Source organism: Dermacentor silvarum, chromosome 3 (genome assembly GCF_013339745.2).
Source record: "Dermacentor silvarum isolate Dsil-2018 chromosome 3, BIME_Dsil_1.4, whole genome shotgun sequence".
NCBI lineage: Eukaryota > Metazoa > Arthropoda > Arachnida > Ixodida > Ixodidae > Dermacentor > Dermacentor silvarum.
The window spans coordinates 9,281,389-9,303,557 of record NC_051156.1 but is presented as its reverse complement, the minus strand read 5'-3'; positions in this window follow the sequence as shown (position 1 = coordinate 9,303,557).

The window sequence follows — 22,169 nt, the reverse complement described above, 5'->3', positions numbered from 1 at the left end:
TGACGTGGAGCGCTACCGGGCGGAAGGCCGAAAGATCTTCTACCTGGACGAGACATGGGTGACGGCGGGACACACTCGGTCGATCGTGTGGACAGACACCGTGGTGCAGAAGCGCAGACGCCTGTTCGCTCGAGCAAATGGCCTGACGACGGGTCTAAAACAACCTTCTGGGAAAGGTCAGCGCCTGATCGTGACGCACATCGGCAGCGAGGATGGTTTCGTCGACGGCTGCTTGGATGTATTCAGAGGCCAAAAGACAGGCGACTACCACGAAGAAATGGACGGCAATCGCCTTGAGGGCTGGTTCAAGGACTTTCTGCAGAAGTTGCCAGCTGGTAGCGTCATTGTTTTAGACAATGCACCTTACCATAGCCGGCGAGAAGAGAAATTGCCGACGATGGCCTGGAAGAAGGAAAAGATACAGGAGTGGCTCACAAGCAAGAACATCAACTACGGTGAAAGGATGATAAAGAAGCAGCTGCTTGAGCTGGTGGCACCTGTAAAGTCACGCTTTCTGAGCTACATCGTAGACAACATCGTAAGGGCCGGTTGCATTGTACTCGGGCTCCCGCCGTACCACTGCGAATTTAATCCCATTGAGCTTGTGTGGGCCAAAGTCAAAAATGGCATCACTGCGGACAACAGAGACTTAAAGCTGTCCACGGTCGACGTCATCTTGAGCGAGAAAATCAAGCAGGTAACGGTGGAAGATTGGAGGAAGAGCATTCAGCATGTGATGGACTTGGAGGCAAAGTTCAGACTTTACATGTCTGGCAGTGAGCACATTCAACCCATCATCATCCAGCTGGGTGAAGATGACACTCAAGAAAGCGACTCCGACTGCGAGCTGTCTGGCATTGAGCCACTCGACGAAGCATAAAGGCTTCTTATTAACAAAAAAAAACAGCCCTTATTAGGGCTACTAAATTTTTGATGGTGGGTTCGCAACAACCAACCATCCATTCCGTGACCTCTCAAATAAGTAAGCAGTTCCATTTATGGCATATTCCTTATAATAGAAGCTCAATTCTGATAAGCAACGTCCTGTGCTCATTTAAGCAACATTGTGCTCGATTTAAGAAGTGGCATAGAAACACATTTAAATGCTGGCATATCTGAATTGAAACACTATTGTTAACCATGATTATCGTTGGCGGGCTCAAAAGCTCATTCGGGCAGCCACCGTCGAGTTTGACGCACCCAATAGTGAAATAGCAGCAGTCAGTTTATGGTTCTGTTAGCAGTCTGCACTGGAAATCGCAGTCAGGTCATAGCGAGTGGTGGTGAAATAGCAGCAGACAACACGAAACTGACAGCCACTGTCAGCAGCTTGAATGCCAAAGCACATTCATGTGGATGCACTGTTTATTTTGTTATCTGCCTCACACAAGTAATGCGAATAAGAGAACAAATATAAGACATCATTAGCTTAGTGAGGCCCAGAATGCTCATTCAGGCAGCCACCGTTGAGTTTGACGCGCCCCATAGTGAAATAGCAGAAGTCAGAGCACGTTTTAGCAGTCTGCACTTGAAATCGCAGTCATGTCATAGCGAGTGGTGGTGAAATAGCAGAAGACAACACGAAACTGACAGCCACAGTCAGCAGCTTGAATGCCAAAGCACATTCATGTGGTTGCATTGTTTATTTTCTTATCTGGCTCACACAAGTAATGCAATTGAGAGAACAAATATAAGACATCATTAGCTTAGTGAGGCCCAAAATGCTCATTCAGGCAGCCACTGTCGAGTTTGACGCGCCCCATAGTGAAATAGCAGTAGTCGGAGCACGCTTTATGACTCCGTTAGAAGTCTGCACTGAAAATTGATGTGTTGTCATAGCCAATTTTCAATTTATTAATCTGACTCGACCAAGTAATGCGAATGCAAGCAGAATTATTAACGTGATTAACTTTGCTAGCATTTTTTTTTCATATTTACGTACAGGAAAAATGCTCAGTAATGTTGAACGTGTTTTAGTGAGTCACTTTGTTCATTACAAGCCGTAGGCAAATGGACGGACAGATTCAGACAGTGATATTGGGGAAGTAATAAATGGTGAAAGTTGCAAAAGCACCTCAAAGCACTGCTTTGCAGGACTTCATTCACTATAAAACTGCATTTGTAATGATGAAAGCGTCAAGACAGGAAATGATACCACACTGCACAATGTTATATATGTGTACGACCACATGTGACGGGCAGCAAAACCATCTGTTTATTAAGACTGAATGCAACAACATAGCAAGGTGCTGTTTCACAATATGGCACCTTTTCATGCGCACTTCTGGCAAGCTACCGTATGCACTGATGCATAAACACATTAACAGGGGTAAGAGACGAAGTAACTGTGCAAGGCATGTGATGCTTTTAACATTTTGTATATGTCAATGTTTCTGTTGTAACAGCTGATAGAACTTTCTTTGGTGCAAGTTGGTTAATCACGTTGCGGCAACAGCACAAGAAGCAAGGTCAGAATAGTAGGAGAAAACAAAGCAAGGTGGCAGACTGAGGAGGCAAGGTAGACAAGAGAGAATAGCTTTAATGACATCGAAGAGGCCAGCCCTGCTTTTCACAGGACTTGGTGCTTTGAATGAGACGAGTTAATGGAATTGCAAAAAAAGTCCTGGCTGCAGCATGCTTACAAGAACAAATGCAAAAATAAAGGGATAGAAATAGGAATAAATACATACACGCACGGAAGAACTCACATATTCACACACATGAACACAAACGCGAAAACTAAGATTTAAAATACAAAAAAGGGCAAAATAACAAATATACACAAACACACAAGAAAACACGCACACACATTTAACGCAGACGCGAGTAGAACTATTAGGAGTCCGTTCACAAGCAGCTGTGCCTACTTGGTCGTACTTTTTTTTAATGCACACATTGGCTCTGTTGCCTTCACTGTCATAGGAATTTTTTAGTAGCGACATATCACGACAAAGCGCAAAGCTGTGTTTTGGGTAAGCAAGTCGAGCGCTGACAGCACAGCTTATGCGCGATTGTATCACAGCAGGTTTTCTACAGTTGGCGCGTGCAGTGAGCGAAGAGTTCTAAGCCACACAGAGACGCGAATACATGCCAAGCTCCCTTGCAACGGCACCAGTGTATCAGTCATAATTTTATATTAGCATTCAGGCTGACATTAAGGAAACAAACACTGCTTCCAAACGCCTGACCGTTAACAATCCAATGACATTCGCTCAAGCAGCGCATGTTAGTCACTGATTGTTAGCATTGGTGGAAAGCAATCAATCGACGGTGCTACACAACACTCGAACGACGCTGCTAGACGCTCGGCTATCTTATCACACTGCTGCCAACGATCGGTCGTTTGCATGCTGAGCTGGCAGCAACGAATCTTTGCGTTGGAGGTTACTTTCCCAAATCTTTTCTGTTGAGAAACTTGCAGGTTGGTTTCATCCGCGCACGCTTGTCTCATTTATCCTGATAATGGTTTTGCTCCATCACTTCACCACGTCCGACGAGAAACGCAGGGGCACAGTACACAAACACACCCGCCGCTCACAGTAGGTACCAGACTTTGGCGAACTCTCCTCGTCGTAACTTCACTTAGGAGCAAAACAAAATACCACGGAACAAACACGCACGATGTTTGTTTGCAGCGGTATGTCGCCGCGGGATCCTGTTTCCACACGAAGCGCAGCGTCACCGATGTTCGCTGCAATCTTTCTTCGCCGGCTCACGGCTCAGAACAAACACACGCGGCACAAATTGTGCATCGTAAGCTCACAATAATATTTCCGGCATGACAGACCACCACAAACAATTCGAATTCACTCTGACGAAGGGAGACGCACAGAGCTGATGCGACTCGGCCCAGTTCGAAGCGAGGGCGGCCATGTTAGGCATGTTCTCTGTCGGCCGGGACACCGGTCGTCCGGCTCATGACGTCACGAAGTGCGCGCCTCTTGGTGCCCACTGATGTGCATCCGCCTTTGAGGGGCAAATGCCGCTGTCTTCTAAAGTTGTATCCGACTGTATGATGCAACAAGATTTAAAAATATGGAAATGCCCCGCAGCTGTACTATAGTGCCTAGAATATACTTGCGTATATTCTAGGCACTATAGCTGTACAGAACCAAGGCAATGTTGTTTGCCGTCGCTTGTAGATACACAGATTATTTTTGCATTCCCCCTAATTACATAATTAGTCTTCATTAATTAATCAACTTCTCAAATATTATAATTAGATGAAAAGTGTCAATGTGAAAATTGTAGAGCAACTTGAAAAACTACCGATACAGCTTTCTGTAGCTCAATACGTGCTACATAAAAGTGTTTTTCCAAGCGTGAAAGAAGCCCGCGAACACACCCAAAATTGCCGCGCGACTCCATGGCCGCTCGAGGCACTTTGCGTGTATTCGCTGGCTTCTTTCACACTCAGAAAACCACTTTTATGTAGCACATATTGAGCAAAAGAAAGTTGTATCGGTAGTTTATTAAGTTCTTCTACAACTTTCACATTGACCCTTTTTATCTAATTGCAATATTCGAGAAGTTGATTAGTTAAGACTAATTAAGTAATTAAGTGGTATGCAAAAAATAATCGGAGTATCTACATGCGACGGCAAACAACATTGCCTTGGTTATGTCCAGCTACGGGGCATTAGGATATTTTTAAATCTTGTTGCATGATAGTTGGGACACCCTGTAGATGATTCAACTGGGGTTCGAAGTGCAGCTCGCATATCTTCCAAGTCCTGTCTAAGGCCTTATATGCATGGTGCCCGAGCCGCTGCCACGCTTTAAGTGCCTCATCGTCATCAGGCACCGAGAAAAGGGATGTTTTTTTTTTCTTCTGCTTTTCTAGCAGAAACAGCCTGTTGTGCAGCCCGGCGCAAAACAGTGCGTCTCTCGTTTCATGCGACTTGCCATGGCTTCTTACGGCATGGCAACGTGTAATGCTATTGTCACAACAAGGCGGCCCAGCTGCACAGCGTGAATGCAAACAGAAATGAGTCGTGGAGCTAAAAGAACCGAACAGAACCATGCAAACCGAGCGCACTCGCTAGCTCCGGCAGCAGCCAAACTACAGCGGAGGCATATTAGTGTCGACGCGCGCGCCACCACTCGGCATCATGAATCACTGCAACACACGCCGCGCTCTCCGACGGCTACGTTGCTTCCACCTCCCCCCTCTAGCCACCGTACCGCCGTGAAAGATGTGAAACGGAAAAGATTGAAAGGGCAGGTCGCGAGAGAGAACGACAAAGGGAGGTTGAGCTCACGCGACCAAACCAACGCCCTCGCTCATGGCTTTCGTCACTTGATAGTTGGAGCCGCCGAGAGAGAGTAGTTGTGAAGAGGAAGAGGCGCTATGCAGCCAGGGCCGCCGGGCATGGGGAGAGGTAGAAAATTTCAATCTCATCCTCCTTTCGTTAGCGCGGAGTAGCGCGGGGAAACTCCGGAAACGCGCTCAGCGCCCGCACTGAAATGCGCAATGCTTGCAGCGTTAGCTCCGGATACTTAGGAATGGTGAAATCGACATTCTCGGCAATCGCTACACCGATTTCGATGACGTTTCCTGCTTTTAAAATAAAATGTAAAATCAAGTATGGGCTGGAAGCAGATGTTGATTGAATGTCGGCCACTGTCTTTCGAAAGAGTCTCGAAAATTGGAAAGTATCAAGTATACAACTCTGCGACATAGCAATAATAAACGATATCGCAATTTTGTAATGTGCACCTAATAACACGTCCAAAGCAGACAAAATAGATGCAGCATACGCGGCTCTGAAAGATACCGCTAATTATCGAATGTACTTTTTTTATGCAAAGCCCTTGTACACGTTGTGATAAGCAAGCGTGGACTGCAAACTTATTTCTAAAGCAAGCTTGCCCGCTTTAAGCACTCCGATCTTGGTAGACGCTTGCATAATACCCCCGCCATGCATCGGCTGTATATGGCTGCACTGATCATGAGCTGCGGACCAACCGTGCTCGGTCCTGGTAATTGCAATATCATCTGTAGTTACCAATTGGTTAACTTAGCGCTTCTATGTATGTGACAAATATTCCAAGTAAATTGTGGGTTCTTGGTGTCTCACAGGAGACCAACCACCGCGGGTTCGAGCTTAGCGAGCCACCGGGCCGCGTCAGCCGTCGCCTCCAGCACCGCTCGCGCGCGAGCTCAGAGGCCGCAAGGGGCTACCGAGCGACGCACGCAAAAACACAGTAAAGCCCTGAGTTGACGGAAACCGTTTACTGAAACCGTCGGCACCAGCACTGCACAAACGCCCGCATGGAGGGGAGCCAAAGGGGTCCCGCACCAGGGCGAAAATACAATAACAGGCGCCTATAGCACGTCGCGGCGAGAGCACAGGCTCAAGCTGGGACACGCCGCTAGGAAAAGTCCCGGCGGCTATGCTACTTGCTCTGGCGATAACCAATGGGTCAACTCGCGAGAGCACGGGCAATCTCCTTCGGCTTAGGCTTTCGGCAAGTGCGGCTCGGCGAGGTACGACCTCGCGCGAGCACTAATGGCACCGCTCGTCGGCTTAGCGTCGGGAAAGGATCAGCACAAAGTACGCGCTCCCCGCACGGGCAAAGGCACCGTGCGCGAGCTCCAGTCCTAGTCACAAAGGTGTCGGCGGACGAGAGGAAAGCATGAACGTACCGTGCGCTGGTCCCGGAGAGAAGTCTACGCTTCCCCGCTAGCGGCCGACAACCGGCCGCGTAGTGACGTCAGCGCTCCGCCCCCACCGCCAACTGCCTAGGGTGCCTCGATGCCCAGCGCCGCCGTCCAGGGTGGAGACAACCCCGCTGGCGCCGCCATATTGTGTCACACGAGCTGAGACTCAGCTACGCTTGCGTTCATAAAGTGTTACTCGTGGCGCGCTTCCAAGTGCTTTGCCTTGATGAGGATTTTTTTATCGGTGTCCCATCTGCATATCTTTATAACCAATAGCCGTTAACTCGTCGAAGGTCGAAGACGTAAATGTATGGCGCCGGGAACATGCCCCAAGTTGTCTAATTCAATCACATTTAATATGCCGTGTGTATGTTTAAAATACGCACTATTTTTTTTTTTTTTGCGCTTCGATGCTTGGTATATAAGGTTTGCGACCCCCTGTGTGTGGAAGTTTTTTCTTTTTCGCTGTTGTATTTTGGTTTACACGTCACGCCTCCTTTACCGTAGCCAGCCACTCGCGCACGGCGGTTAGTTTCCCTTGCGTTGCGCGTGCTCTTCGCGTTCGTTGCAATTATTTGACGATATCTACGCGCAATTTTTGCTTTTTTTGCCCACAAAACTGTGTGCTGACAGGATTAAGCTGGTGTAAAAATAACTGCGATGTGAAAATAAGGTTTAGTTAGTGCTGTAGAGAAAAATGTAACGTAACTTGTCTGTGTCAATCTTGCGTAGTACACACAAGAAATCAAACGACGCACAAAATACATTTACTTAGAATGTCTAGTACAATCAATCATGAAAGAGATATGTACATGAAAAATTATATGTACTGTGTGGCGCCTGAAGGTTATGTTGAAAGACGAGATAACAAAATTAATTCGCAAGGTAGGCTCGACACACAATTCGGGATAGAGAGAGTTTTTTTTTATTTATTCATTACATGAGGGGGGGGGGGGGGGGTTCAAATGAGTACATCAACCTTATTACACACAATATAAATCGAAAGCAAGAATGCAAACAAGAAAACGCAACCGCGGGTAATATTATTCAAGATATCCAGCCAGAATACATACATCAGCTACCATCGAATACGTCGCATCAGCCAAACACATCGATGGCGAGTACAGAACATTTCATAAGTAACCATTAGAACACTGATAACCACATTGAAAAAATAAACAACACTGCATACATATCACGTACAAAAACAGTAAATGAAACTAAGACAGTCAAATACAGATTAGCAATGTTTTTCACTTCGAAAATATAGTCCATGATGATGTAGGGCTGTTGACTTTAACAGACGGCGCCCATCCTGTCGATTTCCCTCGTACTGGTCCTCTTCAAAGTGTTTCTAAGTACAGGTATAACAACAAAAGTGATTATTGATATGAAAAGTTGCCTTGTAAATACAGAGAACCCATTACAGTGCTTAAAAATAAATTTTAGCAGAAGCAATGCTGTATTACCTCGCTTCACACGTTTCGAAGAAATGCACAGGCTACAACAGACACCATGCCAGAAAGCGCCGAAACATTTTGGTTCCATGATGCCCCTTAACTCTACTACACCTGGGCATACCGTGCACAGGCATTTAAAGACCGTCGCAGTACCCACTACGATCGGGAATGAGCACGAATGACCATCGGCTTACGATCACCAGGCTACAAATATGTACAAGTCTAAAAAATCAGCTATGTAACGTAACACCCTGAGGTCCGCAAGATGTCTCCTGAGAAATCAGAGAAAATCACAATGTTTCGCTTACCACGTACAAAACAGCCGCTCTCCCCAGACGAAGCACTGCGTTCTTTAGTCCCAAATAACCAGTACCGAAAAAAGAAAAAAAAAAAGAAACAAGAGACACACACGATGTGTGCTTCCCGTGAAAAAGGAAAATAGGTGGCTTACGTGACGATTCGTAGCTAATGTAAGACTATTTCTGCGGCTAAGCATCTTCGTCAGTTCTTAAAATAAGGGTACAGACTGCGCCCATCAAAACGAAAAAAGCCTATGCGACGCGCGCTCGCAAACCATACGCTACTCAGACAGCATCGGTGCAGTGCTTACTTAGTTCGTGAGCGAACGTAGGTACGTGAGCGAGGATCAGAGAATACTTCCTTATTAAATGAAAAACACGGTGCGGTAGTCTAAACATTCTTGACACTTACCTCGCAAATGCAGGAGTTATCCGTTGCCTTCCAGTGATCGCGCTTTACTTGGGCTTCCTATCTCTTCCGTCGCTCTGGGTCCCGGGGGAAGCGAAAACAACGCAGTCCTTTACGCGTCGATCCGGCGCACTTGGGAACACAACAGCCCGTCATGTCGACACGATGCACTTGATAGCTTGTCAGTCATGCGGCTGAACACTGTCTAGCAAGTAGAAGCGTCCGCGAAGCATCCGCGCGCACTGTGCCTCGAAAACTCAGCACCGGCACCAAGCAATCGCAACGGCTCGCTGTGACACAATATGGCGTCGCAGCGAGAAAGCGGCGGCTCGGGGGCGGTCAAAGGTTGGCACCACCCTGAACGGCGGCGCTGGCATCGAGGCACCCTACAACTGCCACGTGCGCAGCGCCACCGCGGGAACCGGTTAGGCGGCGCGGGCGGAGAAGGAGGCCAGCGGGGAACGATGGCGAGGGATGGCAGAGCAGGCGAAGCGCGCGCAATCATGGCGGCGCAACCCTCAATCCCCACATCCTCCTCTCCTTAAATGCCCCCCTACCAGCCTGGCGAAACAGCTAGTAGGGGCTTATGCATCAAAGACAATTGAGTCTTTCATGCACAAGCTAAATGCTAACCTCAGCCCAGCAAGTACTCTTAACACACTGCGTTCCGACATATAAAACAAAACACTTTCATGCACTATAAAAAAATAATTATATACAAGGATCGTGGGAAAATAAAAAATTAAACTGCTACGCTGTATAATAAAAAAAAAATTGCCGCGAGAGGGGGGAGAAATATTAACAAAAAGTCGGCCGCTGGCGCGGGACAGTGTCCAAGGTGCGAAGGGGAAACGGCGCGTAAAGTTCTGTGGCTAGGGGCGGTGGCCGAAGACGTAGGAGTCTCGAGGGCAGTCTCGATTGCAGGAACGGGCTCACCGTTGGTAGATCGGAGTTGCTTTCGTGGTGGTGGCGGTCCCGAACTCCAGCCGGATGGGGCAGGACACTGCCGGGTCAGCTGGCCACGCCGCCGGAGCCAAGATGAAAGGGGCAGCCACAACCGTGGCTGCAAGGCGTTTGCACAGCGGCGGCGACCGCAGAGAGCCGGGCTCTCGGTCTGTCGTCAGAGGGTCAGTGACCCCGTCCTCCTTCAGTGACCACGAAGATCCGATGCTGCAGTTGGTGCGACTTCTGGTTGCTTCGACGAGCAACAGGCACCACGCGCGCACGCGCACACACACACGCACGCACACACACTCCTTGCGGCTTTCTCCAAGCTGCGCAACACTCCCTAACACCGCTATGCTCATCGCCGTACACAACGCGCCGCGCCATAGAAGGCGCAAAGCGTCCTTCGTCCCCCTCACACCGACGAGTCAATGGGACCATTGTCCACCACCGCGCCTGACGACCGCGCAAATCAACAACCCCCTTCTCGGCAAAGAGGAAGAAAAAAAAGGAAAAAGAAAAGAACAAGAAAAACGAAACTCTTCACCGTCTACGTACAAGAAAAAAAAACACGTAATGAATTAAACTACACAAGGCTTTACACGCGAAAATTAAACACACTTTCAAAAAAAAAATACACTCAGCGTGCGTACTTAAAAAAAATGGGGGGAAAATGCACACTGTTAAAACACTACATAAACACACTTGTAATACGCTGGGCTGGGACTAGCTTCTTTTCGTGCACTGGCCGCAAAGAAGCTAGCCCACTGAGGCTACGCATTTTACTGAGGGCCTTCGGTTGCGGAAAAGTCCGTCGTCCGGCGCGAAATCACACAGGTGACCGCTTCCTCAGATTGTACCGGTGCGTGGTCCGAATGCGGTCCGTTGCTCCGGGTGTGCCCCGTTGCTTGCGCGCAATGCCACTGGGCACTGGCGCGAGCTCGTCGGACCGTGACGCAAAGGCCTTCAGGTCGGCGATATGGGCACGGCTGAGTTTTCCCGAAGAGGGATCCTTCAGCAAGTACGCGAGTGGAGACCAAACTTTCTCTACTCGGTACGGACCAAGCCACTTAGGAGCGAGCGAGGCTGAGAACCCCTTGGTCGCATCGCTAAGAGCGTGGTTGCGCTTCAGGACGAGATCACCTACCTTAAATGAAAGATGACGATGCTTCCGGTCGTATTGAGCCTTCTGCTGGGCCCTGGCCGACGCCAAACTCTGCCTTGCTCTACAGAGAGCCCGACACAGCCTGTCCCGAAGTGCTGAAGCGTAAGCAGAACAGTCTGCCGGCGCTTCCTCGTCCCCGAGCTGGCATTGCATGACACTGGTCACCGGATTAGCCAACTCCCTTCCAAAATTGAGAAAGGCGGGAGAGAAACCAGTTGAGCGATTCTCGGAGGTTCGGACTGCGAACGCGAGCTCACTCAAGTGGTCTGCCCAATCCTTTTGACGTTCGGCAAAGGCCGCTAACATTGGTTTAAGAGTTCTATTGAGTCTCTCCGTCAAATTGGACTGGGGATGGTAGGGCGAAGTGGTGCAGTGATTAATTCCCAGGGAACGGCACGTAGCACCAAACACCCGAGCGGTGAAATAGGACGCGTTGTCCGTAATCAGTCTTTTCGGAAAGCCGAACCGACAAAACACTTCCTGTAACCTTTGCAGCACCGCTCGCGCTGTCACTTTACGAAGCGGAAACAGTTCCACCCATTTAGAAAAATGATCAACGACTACCATCAGGTGTGTGAACCCCTGCTTACTCCTGGGGAAAGGCCCCATAAGATCGCAGGTGGCCACTTGCCACGGACGCTCACTGTCGATTGGTTTCATCAGCCCGGGCGGCTTGCCACCCCTTGATTTCACCATTTGACAGACATGGCAGGAACGGCAATAGCGAAAAATGTCACGCTTTATGCCAGGCCAGGTCACAGTTTGGCTTAGTTTCGCAAAAACTTTAGAGCCACTCAAATGACCGGCCAAGGGTTCGTCATGAGAACATCGCAACAGTGCGCTTCTCAGACTTTTGGGGATAACCACCTTAAACGGGTCCACAGCGTCATCATCGGTGGCTATGTATTTCAGCAGGAGCCCATCATGATCCAGCAAATATAAATCCGCGGGGGACTCAGCGACACACGCTGTTTCCGGCCCCCCTGCGCCCGCCGCAATACCAGCAGCGTCTCGGCGCTCCGTCTCCCTGAGACCGTCGCTCACTCCGCGACAAAACGGATCACTTTGCAGGGCCTTCGGTAGCTCTTGCCTGCTGAAAGCGATTCCAATTCTCCCAAAGGGGAGGTTGGTCTCGTCCCCACTCAGGTCTGCAGCCATCGGCGTCATGGGTTCGCTTTCGAGAAGCTCCCCCGCACGCACGCTTTCCGGCGCGCTGCTTGCCTGGAGCGCGGAGAAACAGGTTTGCCCGCTTGCGGACTCGCCTCTCTCTCCGATCGTTTCGACCCCGACGCTATCTGGCGCTAAGGCACCGGCAGCGGCTGTTGCACCTGGAGAAAAGCTCTGGGTGGACAATGGGGCACGAGATAGCGCGTCAGCTACCACGTTGGCACTTAGATGTAGTGCCTCTTCGTGCCGTGTCGCTCTATCCCACTGGGGATTGTGAGTCGACAAGCGCATGGCGCAGGGGCTTGCCCCCGAATTCTGCGCGCGACACGGTTGGTGCCGTGCCTTTCGATCCCAAAGGGGACCATGAGCGGGCGAGCGCGAAGCTCGGGGGCTTGCCCCCGAACTCGGCGCGCGACACGACTCCGACGCCTCACCTGCACAGGCAAAATCGGACGCCGGCGGGCTGATGAACGGCTTTAGCAACGTGAACTGACCGTCCCGATAGCCGCCATTCGCAATGTCCACAACGATCCCAGTTTTAAGGAGAAAGTCCCGGCCGAGAATCACAGGAACACTGAGCCCTGGGAGATGAACGAAACGCGTGCGTCTCATTCGCTCGCCCCACCTGATAGTCAGCCTTGCGGCGCCAGCCGAATGGGCCACGCCTTTCGCAAGATTGAATGTCGTTCGGCAGTCCCGCAAGCGCACTGCGTGCTTTTGCAAGTGGGACAAAACCTGCTCGCCGAACAACGAAGCGCTTGCGCCCGTGTCCAGCAGCGCCGAAAATTCGCGGCCGGCAATGGTCACCGGAATAAACGGCGCGTGCGCACCAGCAACACAACCTGCTCGGTACGCCGAGGGAACAAGCAAAGGTTCGGTCACTCGTGCCTTCACGAGCGACCTGCTATCCCGTTTCCCGACCTCACAGGAGACCGGGGCGCGGTGCAATCCCTTGCAATGTGCCCTCGTTGTTGGCAGCGAAAACAGCGTACTCCGTCGCGGTATCTTTCCCGAGGCGGAGCAGCCTCAGCTCCCTGCCGGAGTCGGCTCGCCGCTTGGCCAATGGGCCGATAACGAGCGTTTCCCTCCGCGATGCGCTGGGTCGAAAAGCGTCCCTGCGCATGCGTTTCGGTCGGTGGCTCAGCACAGCTCCCGTGCGTGTAGGGGTCGAGAGCGCGCGCGCTCAGCTCCCAAACACACCCGCTTGCAGCCGCAAAGGCAGCTTGGCCGGGTTGTTGCCGTTGGGGAAAGGGCTCAGGCCCTCTCCACGCGCAGCTCGGCTCAAGGGCCTCGCTGGCGGGCGGCGGTGGGCGATAGGCGCGCGCGGCGATAATGTCACCTTGAATGCGCTTTGCCTCGGCGGCTAATTCCTCCAGATTTCGGAAGCGGCCGCCGCGCAGGTACGCCGAAAAGGTCGGATGTGCCTGCCTGATCACCCGTTCGACGCGTTCCTCGTTCGAGGCATTGGGCTCGGCGACTAAGAAAAGGTCTTGCATCGCCCGTACGTACTCCTGAAGCGACTCATCAGGAGCCTGTGTACGTAGCCCAAACTCTCGCCGCATCCTACTCTCGTAGTCAGCGGGTAGGAATTCACGCAGTAATGCCGCGCGGAACTCCTCGAGGGTTGTTGCACGGTGTCCGGAAAGCCTGTACCACCTAGCCGCCGAGTCAGTGAGTGCAACAGGGACGACGCGTCCGAGTACATCCTGATCGTTCAAACCCAGAGCTCTCTGGTAGCGTGCGAGGGAGTAACAGTAGTCCCTGGCACTGAGCAGGTCACCGTATCCGCTGTAGGTCGGGACTGCCAACCGTACAGCGGGGTGAGCGCATTTCGGAACAGCCGACAGCGTTTTAACTGCCCCAGGAGCGCCTGGATCATTTCGGCGGCGTTATGCAACAGCGTCTGTGCGCCTGCTCCAAGGGAGCCGTTGGCGCGTTAGCGGCGCTATCGAGCAAGGACGAACTGACGTCCAGCTCGATCAGTGGCGCGGTTGTCACAGGGATACCGGCCGGCGCGCCGCCGTCCCCAGAGCAAAAAGGGCTCCTAGCGGGGTGCACCTGCTGTCGTTGATAGCTGCCACTTGAGGCAGCTATACGGGAATTGCTTAGGCCGCTTGCAGCCAGCGTTGACAAAACAGGCGCGTGCTCGATCGGTGTGCCACTGGGCGCCACCGAGTGTACTCCAAAGGGAGACGTATGAGCGGAATTCGTGGTCGCCGTGATTGAAGGTTCCCCACAGGGGGCCGCGGCATACCACTGGTTTTGGCTGTTCAATTGAGAAGCAGCCAACGGGCAAAAGTCGGAGAGGGCTAAGGCCCCGTTTCCGCGCTGCGCTCCGTTACTCCCGAAGGAGTCAATGATCGGGAGCGCTGCGACATCGCACTGCTTGGCATTCCAAAGGGAGCCGTGGCAGACGAATGTGCCCGTGTGCACTGTTCGGAGAGGGCTCTGGCCCCGTTTTCAAACAACGCTACTGCTCCAAAGGGAGCTGGTACGTAGCGCCTCGTGTTGCCGTCCCCACAGGGGGTCGTTACAAGCGAGGGTGCAGGCGTGCGCTGCTCAAGGGGGGCCCTGGCCCCGTTCTCGAGCAACGCGGCGTCTGCTAGCACTAACAAAGGACAAAGGTCACTACGCCTAGCAGACATAACGCGGCGATTCCAATTCGCTAAGGCGTATTGACTCGGCTAAGCACAGACAAAGGCTTAATGAGCCTTTGAATCCGCGTTGGGCGCCAGTGTGGGTTCTTGGTGTCTCACAGGAGACCAACCACCGCGGGTTCGAGCTTAGCGAGCCACCGGGCCGCGTCAGCCGTCGCCTCCAGCACCGCTCGCGCGCGAGCTCAGAGGCCGCAAGGGGCTACCGAGCGACGCACGCAAAAACACAGTAAAGCCCTGAGTTGACGGAAACCGTTTACTGAAACCGTCGGCACCAGCACTGCACAAACGCCCGCATGGAGGGGAGCCAAGGGGTCCCGCACCAGGGCGAAAATACAATAACAGGCGCCTATAGCACGTCGCGGCGAGAGCACAGGCTCAAGCTGGGACACGCCGCTAGGAAAAGTCCCGGCGGCTATGCTACTTGCTCTGGCGATAACCAATGGGTCAACTCGCGAGAGCACGGGCAATCTCCTTCGGCTTAGGCTTTCGGCAAGTGCGGCTCGGCGAGGTACGACCTCGCGCGAGCACTAATGGCACCGCTCGTCGGCTTAGCGTCGGGAAAGGATCAGCACAAAGTACGCGCTCCCCGCACGGGCAAAGGCACCGTGCGCGAGCTCCAGTCCTAGTCACAAAGGTGTCGGCGGACGAGAGGGAAAGCATGAACGTACCGTGCGCTGGTCCGGAGAGAAGTCTCGCTTCCCCGCTAGCGGCCGACAACCGGCCGCGTAGTGACGTCAGCGCTCCGCCCCCACCGCCAACCGCCTATAGTCGGGTACAACTTTAGAAGACAGGAGGAGGCCCCGCCCAGTTGACCGAAGCGCAGCAGCCAATTCCTCCGCGACTAAAGAAATAGTCCCCACTCAAAAAAATGTGACTGCTTCTAAAACACGTATTTGTCGGTATAAATAAGATTTGTGTTATCTTGACGAGTGGTTGGTAAAACTCTCATGATGGAAATGCTACCGCACTTGCCGGATCGCGAGAGGAAAAATAACTCCGTGCCTTCTACAACGCTGTGCGTCGTCTGCTACAGAGCAAGATCGACGGCACCGGGCGTAGCAGTCGCTGGCTTAATTGCATAAGATTCATATATACTTTTTGTGTGTTTGCACAACCTTATTTTTTAATGTGTTGGGTTATTTTTAATTAATATTTTTTTCTTTTTTTTTCGCGGTTGCGAACCTGCGATCTCGTGAGTTCGCGAACGATCGCGCGCGGCATTCCGTGCCAGTTTTCCGCCATGGAGCCCAGCGAGGTGACATCGGAACGCGATCCTTGTTGCCGAACGAGCCTTGTGTCGCCTCGATGACCACACCACCAAGGAGCCTCGGCAAGATCAAGAGCGGCCAATCCTTAACAGCGATTCACGCAACATGATCTTCCACTGCTACACGTTTTGGCGTAACAGGCAGCCTGAACGCAGCGTGGAGGACACGAGCAAGTTTGTCGCCGACATGCTTGGTGTAAGCGAAAGGACTGTTCAGGGTGAGGCAGGAAGTTAAAGCTTCGCATTTTTCGGGTGGCAAACTGACGACGCCCTCGCGAAAGCGCCCACGCAATGCGGAGAAGAGGAGACGCAGCGCGAAGTTTGACAGCTTCACGTGTGCGCGCTGAGATCATGTGTGCACGATTTCTTTCGCCGCAACGAGATACCGACGGTCGAGAAGGTAACTACCGAGTTCTCGGAGCGTATGGAACTACCATCACTAAAGCGGTGTACTGTGCGTCGCCTGCTTGCCGAGATCGGCTTCAAGCACGAAAAGAGAAGCCGCAACTCGCTGCTTATCGACCGGGATGACATCACCGATTGGTGGAATCGCTACCTCCGTGACGTGGAGCGCTACAGGGGAAGGCCGAAAGATCTTCTACCTGGACGAGCATGGGTGACGGCAGGACACACTCGGTCGATCGTGTGGACAGACACCGTGGTGCAGAAGCGCGGACGCCTGTTCGCTCGAGCAAATGGCCTGACGAGGGTCTAAAACAACCTTCTGGGAAAGGTCAGCGCTGATCGTGACGCACATCGGCAGCGAGGATGGTTTCGTCGACGGCTGCTTGGATATTCCGAGGCCAAAAGACAGGCGACTACCACGAGGAAATGACGGCAATCGCTTTGAGGGCTGGTTTCAATGACGTTCTGCAGAAGTTGCCAGCTGGTAGCGTCATTGTTTTAGACAATGCACTTACCATAGCCGGCGCGAAGAGAAATTGCCGACGACAGCCTGGAAGAAGGAAAGATACAGGAGTGGCTCACAAGCAAGAACATCACCTACGGTGAAAGGATGATAAAGAAGCAGCTGCTTGAGCTGGTGGCATCTGTAAAGTCACGCTTTCTGAGCTACATCGTAGACAACACAGCTGTAAAGGCCGGTTGCATTGTACTCAGGCTCCCGCCGTACCACTGCGAATTTAATCCCATTGAGCTTGTGTGGGCCAAGGTCAAAAATGGCATCGCTGAGGACAACAGAGACTTCAAGATGGCACGGTCGACGTCATCTTGAGGGAGAAATCAAGCAGGTAACGGAGGAAGATGGAGGAAGAGCATTCAGCATGTGATGGACTTGGAGGCAAGTTCAGACTTGACACGTCGGGAGTGAGCACATTCAACCCATCATCATCCAGCTGGTGAAGATGACCCTGAAGAAAGCGACTCCGACTGCGAGCTGTCTGGCATTGAGCCACTCGACGAAGCATAAACGCCTTCTTATTAACAAAAGAACAGCCCTTATAGGGCTACCAAAATTTTGCCGGTGGGTTCGCAACAGCCAACCATCCATTCCGTGACCTCTCAAATAAATAAGCAGTTCCATTATGGCATATTGCTTATAATAGAAGCTCAATTCTGATAAGCAACGTCCTGCACCACCTTGTGCTCGATTTAAGAAGTGGCATTAGAAACACATTTAAATGCTGGCATATCTGAATTGAAACACTATTGTTAACCCTGATTATCGTTGGCGGGCTCAAAATGCTCATTCGGGCAGCCATTCATGTGGTTGCATTGTTTATTTTGTTATCTGGCTCACACAAGTAATGCGATTAAGGAACAATATAAAACATCATTAGCTTAGAGAGCCCAAAATGCTCATTCAGGCAGCCACCGTCGAGTTTGACGTGCCCCATAGTGAAATAGCAGTAGTCAGAGCACGCTTTATGGTTATGTTAGCAGTCTGCACTAGAAATCGCAGTCATGCCATAGCCGAGTGTGGTGAAATAGCAGCAGACAACACGAAACTGACACTGTCAGCAGCTTGAATGCCAAAGCACATTCATGTGGTTGCATTGTTATTTTGTTATCTGGCTCACACAAGTAATGCGATTAAGAGAACAAATATAAAACATCATTAGCTTAGAGAGGCCCAAATGCTCATTCAGGCAGCCACCGTCGAGTTTGACGTGCCCCATAGTGAAATAGCAGAAGTCAGAGCACGCTTTAGGTTATGTTAGAAGTCTGCACTGGAAATCGCAGTCATGCCATAGCGAGTGGTGGTGAAATAGCAGCAGACAACACCACACTGCCACTGTCAGCAGCTTGAATGCCAAAGCACATTCATGTGGTTGCATTTGTTTATTTTGTTATCTGGCTCACACAAGTAATGCGATTAAGAGAACAATATAAAACATCATTAGCTTAGAGAGGCCCAAAAGCTCATTCAGGCAGCCACCGTCGAGTTTGACGTGCCCCATAGTGAAATAGCAGAAGTCAGAGCACGCTTTATGGTTCTGTTAGCAGTCTGCACTGTAAATCACAGTCATGTCATAGCAAGTGTGGTGAAATAGCAGCAGACAACACCACACTGCCACTGTCAGCAGCTTGAATGCCAAAGCACATTCATGTGGTTGCATTGTTTATTTTGTTATCTGGCTCACACATGTAATGCGATTAAGAGAACAATATAAAACATCATTAGCTTAGAAAGGCCCAAAATGCTCATTCAGGCAGCCACCGTCGAGTTTGACGTGCCCCATAGTGAAATAGCAGAAGTCAGAGCACGCTTTATGGTTCTGTTAGCAGTCTGCACTGTAAATCACAGTCATGTCATAGCAAGTGGTGGTGAAATAGCAGCAGACAACACCACACTGCCACTGTCAGCAGCTTGAATGCCAAAGCACATTCATGTGGTTGCATTGTTTATTTTGTTATCTGGCTCACACAAGTAATGCGATTAAGAGAACAAATATAAACATCACTACCTTAGAGAGGCCCCAAAATGCTCATTCAGGCAGCCACCGTCGAGTTTGACGTGCCCCATAGTGAAATAGCAGAGTCAGAGCACGCTTTATGGTTATGTTAGAAGTCTGCACTGGAAATCGCAGTCATGCCATAGCGAGTGGTGGTGAAATAGCAGCAGACAACACCACACTGCCACTGTCAGCAGCTTGAATGCCAAAGCACATTCATGTGGTTGCATTGTTTATTTTGTTATCTGGCTCACACAAGTAATGCGATTAAGAGAACAAATATAAACATCATTTGCTTAGAGAGGCCCAAACTGCTCATTCAGGCAGCCACCGTCGAGTTTGACGCACCCCATAGTGAAATTAGTCTGAGCACGCTTTATGGCTCCGTTAGCAGTCAGCACTGAAAATTGAAGTGTTGTCATAGCCAATTTTCAATTTATTAATCTGACTCGAGCAAGTAATGCGAATGCAACCACAATTATTAATGTGATTAACTTTGCTAGCATTTTTTTGTCATATTTACGTACCGAAAAAGTTGAACGTGTTTAGTGAGGTCACTTTGTTCATTACAAGCCGTAGGCAAAGTGACGGACAGATTCAAACAGTGATATTGGGGAATAAATGGTGAAAGTTGCAAAAGCTCTCACAGCACTGCTTCGCTGGACTCCATTCACTAGAAAACTGCATTTGTAATAATGAAAGCGTCATGACAGGAAATGATACCACACTGCACAATGTATATATGTGTACCACTACATGTGACGGGCAGCAAAACCATCTGTTTATAAAGACTGAATGCAACAACATAGCAAGGTGCTGTTTCACAATATGGCACCTTTTCATGTGCACTTCTGGTAAGCTACCGTATGCACTGATGCATAAACACATTAACAGGGGAAAGAGACGAAGTAACTGTGGAAGCCACGTGATGCTTTTAACATTTTGTATCTGTCAATGTTTCTGTTGTAACAGCTGATAGAACTTTCTTTGGTGCAAGTTGATTAATCACGTTGCAGCAACAGCACAAGAAGCAAGGTCAGAATAGTAGGAGAAAACAAAGCAAGGTGGCAGACTGAGGAGGCAAGGTAGACAAGAAGGAATGGCTTTAATGACATCGAAGAGGCCAGCCCTGCTATTCACAGGACTTGGTGCTTTGAATGAGACGAGTTAATGGAATTGTAAGGAAAGTCGTGGCTGCAGCATGCTTACAAGATCAAATGCAAAAATAAAAGGATAAAAATAGGAATAAATACATACACGCACGGAAGAACTCACATATTCACACACATGAACACAAACGCGAAAACTAAGATCTAAAATACAAAAAAGGGCAAAATAACAAATATACACAAACACACAAGAAAACACGCACACACATTTAACGCAGACACGAGTAGAACTATTAGGAGTCAGTTCACAAGCAGTTGTGCCTACTTTGTCGTACTTCTTTTTAATGTACATATTGGCTCTGTTGCCTTCACTGTCATGGGAATTTTTTAGTAGCGACATATCACGACAAATCGCAAAGCTGTGTTGTCGGAAAGCAAGTCGAGCGCTGACAGCACAACTTATGCGCGATTGTGTCACAGCAGGCTTTCTACAGCTGGCGCGTGCAGTGAGCGAAGAGTTCTAAGCCACACAGCGACGCGAATTCATGCCAAGCTCCCTTGCAACGGCACCAGTGTATCAGTCATAATTTTAAATTAGCATTCAGGCTGACATTAAGGAAACAAACACTGCTTCCAAACGCCTGACCGTTAACAATCCAATGGCATTCACTCAAGCTGCGCGTGTTAGTCACTGATTGTTAGCATGGTGGAAAGCAATCAATCGACGGTGCTACACAACACTCGAACGACGCCGCTAGACGCTCGGCTATCTTATCACACTGCTGCCAACGATCGGTCGTTTGCACGCTGAGCTGGCAGCAACGAATCTTTGCGTTGGAGGTTGCTTTCACAAATCTTTTCTGTTTAGAAACTCGCAGGTGGTTTCATCCGCGCACGCTTCTCATTTATCCTGATAATGGTTTTGCTCCATCACTTCACCACGTCCGACGAGAAACGCAGGGGCACAGTACACAAACACACCCGCCGCTCACAGTAGGTACCAGACTTTGGCGAACTCTCGTCGTCGTAACTTCACTTAGGAGCAAAACAAACACCACGGCACAAACACGTACGATGTTTGTTTGCAGCGGTATGCCGCCGCGGGATCTTGTTTCCACACGAAGCTCAGCGCCACCGATGTTCGCTGCAATCTTTCTTCGCCGGCTCACGGCTCAGAACAAACGCACGCGGCACAAATTGTGCATCGTAAGCTCACAATAATATGTCCGGCATGACAGACCACCACAAACAATTCGAATTCACTCTGACGAAGGGAGACGCACAGAGCTGACGCGACTCGGCCCAGTTCGAAGCGAGGGCGGCCATGTTAGGCATGTTCTCCGTCGACGGGGACACCGGCCGTCCGGCTCATGACGTCACCTAAAGTGCGCGCCTATTGGTGCCGGCTCGTGTCCATCCGCCTTTGAGGGACAAATGCCGCTGTCTTCTAAAGTTGTATCCGACTATAGAGTCACTGCAACCGCCACGTGCGCAGCGCCACCGCGGGAACCGGTTAGGCGGCGCGGGCGGAGAAGGAGGCCAGCGGGGAACGATGGCGAGGGATGGCAGAGCAGGCGAAGCGCGCGCGATCATGCCGGCGCAACCCTCAATCCCCACAAAATATACAAAGTAGGGTCATTCAAAACATTTCAAAGATGAGGCAAATAAACTTTGCAATATAAAAATTTCTGGAACGCTTACTATAATATGTGGTGCACTTCTAAAATCGCCGTGCTGTGGTTGCAAATAATTGGGCAAAAACGAACACGTCTAGAGGAAACGCCATGATATGCTGCTCTCCCCCCAAAGTACACATCATTATTTATAGCGCCAATTTTAGCTATATATTTTGAGCGTATATGGGTATTTAATTTGAAAGAGCGATGAAATGAACGATTCAGTCGTTCACCTTCTACTTCGGAGTACACGACGGTGAAACGCGTTATAAGGAATTGATGAACTTGCGATACTATAGTTTTTTACTACATGATTGAACAGCTGACAGCGGAATTGTGATGCAGCTCAATGTGCAGATTTCGGTAGGAGCGAAAAATTGTCAAATAACGCGCTGGCGTGGAGGTTGAACTAGCATCATGCGAAAAACGCTGATTG